This window comes from Acanthisitta chloris, unplaced genomic scaffold (assembly GCF_000695815.1).
Source record: "Acanthisitta chloris isolate BGI_N310 unplaced genomic scaffold, ASM69581v1 scaffold20304, whole genome shotgun sequence".
Classification (NCBI taxonomy): domain Eukaryota; kingdom Metazoa; phylum Chordata; class Aves; order Passeriformes; family Acanthisittidae; genus Acanthisitta; species Acanthisitta chloris.
Window position 1 is genome coordinate 5,131 of NW_008667929.1, and position 2,075 is coordinate 7,205.

Here is a 2,075-nt window from a genome sequence, read left to right on the forward strand (position 1 = left end):
TTGGGACCATGAGTGCTTTAATGGATCAGAGCAGGGATATGAACCAATAGATCTTGACTTGTACATTGCTGATCATCTTCTAGAGTTAAATACAGTGCTACCCCTCAAGGTCAATGTCAATTTAATTTGAATTCAAACTGAAGGAGGGAAAGTCTAGGTTGGATGTGAGAAAAAAGGTTTTGCCTGTGAGGGTGGTGAGACACTGGCACAGGTTGCCCAGGGAGGCTGTGGCTGCCCTGTCCCTGGTGTTCAATCCAGGCTGGATGAGCCTTGAGCAACCTGATCTAGTGAGGAGGTGTCCCTGCCCATGGCAGGAGGTTGGGACTAGATGATCTGTAAGGTCCTTTCCAACCCCTAAATTCTATGATTCTATAGTTTTAGAGGTCTAATATTGACTGCTATTCTTGCTGTCAGCTTGGTCTCCAGTGTTGTGCTTAACAAAGTCTGTCCCATTGGTTTTATAGGTGGCATAGATGGACTTAGCTCTGCTGAAGGACTTGGTTATTTTGGATGAATTCTGCATGAAGCTGTAGAATGTTGTGAGTTAGGTTTGTCCTGTAAGGCAGTTTGTGGTGGATGTGACTTGCCACTGGCTTGGGAAGAGCACTGCATGCTGAGCTGTGCCAGCCCTAAAAGCACAGACTGGACACAAACACCAAGATAAGTGGAAGGCAGGGTATATACTTTTGATTTGTTAGTTCTGTTGCTTTGGTGATTCCTCATCTCCATGTTCCGCAATGAGAAGCCTCAGGTGATGTCAGTTTATAGGTTCTTCTCTGAGTATGTGAGTTTTTGCTGCAGGAGGGTTAACTAGGAGTGAAGCTAAATGTTCCTGTTTCTTTGCAGTGGGAAGCCTCAGGTGATGTCAGTTTATAGGTTCTTCTCTGAGTATGTGAGTTTTTGCTGCAGGAGGGTTAACTAGGAGTGAAGCTAAATGTTCCTGTTTCTTCTCTAAACAATGCAATAATTAATGTCATTTTCTTCTCCCTGTTTTTGCTTAATATGTTCCTAATAATATAGCTGGAAGTGGCAGATGGGTATCCTGCCTCCAAGTGCTTCACTGCTGGGAATATGCTGATGCTTTGCTGATGCCTGATGCTTTGCTGGACTGTATCCTATATCTATGCTTCCTTTGGCTTCTGACCAGAGTTTCATTTAATGCTGCTTCAAGGTGCTCCAAAAAGTCGTTTGTCAGCTTTGGAGATTCCCTTGCCTAGAGATGGCAAAGCCATGAATCACCTCTGTGATCAAGTTAGCCAAGATGTGACTGAATCTTTAATTTTGTCAGGGTTGCATTCCTTAGCATTCCCTAGTTAGTAAACAAGAAAATATTTGGCCTGTGCTGTAATTGCAGTGAGTGGTGAGGAGGCATCAATGGTGAGATGTTCCCAGTACTGGCTAAAATGTGCTTCCATGGAGGAAAGCTGCATCACTTCCACTGGAAAACAAGGCTTGGGGGGGAGTATTTTGGGCTTAAGTTCCTCTGGGCCCAAAGACCAGTTTAATTTACAGTTATTCAGCTCATTCCCTGTGACAATGAAGCAATTCCTTGTGTTCCAGCCATGTGCTGTGACCAGGAGGCTTTCCAGGAGCATGGCCTCACCTTCCTAAAGTGGGGCTGGTAGGGCTCTCAGTCAGCTTCTTGGCTGGGCAGTGCTCTTCCTCCAGCTGTGTCCCATCCCAGTTAGCACTGGGCTGCTGTGGGATGTGAGTTCCTCACTTTTCCTCCCCCAGCACAAGGGTGGTGGCATCAACATTCCCCGGTGTGCTGGATCCATTCTGGATCTGCTGCCCTTTCCTGAGATGGAGCACTGTGCTGACTAACTGATGGAGACAAGGGGACTGGAATGCTCTGGGAAATAGGAGTTTCCCTCTTGGAAATGTCGCAGGAAGCGTGGAGGAAATCATGTGGTGGAGGAGCAGTTGCCTCACATTTCTGCCTCGTCCGAGCCAGGCTTCTTTCATCAGAGTCTGCACGACCTAAACAATGTGGTGCCAGAGCCTTATAAATAACCCATTTTCCACTTCCACACTGGCTGTTGGGATGGCTTTGCATTCCATGTGAGGGGAAAGGA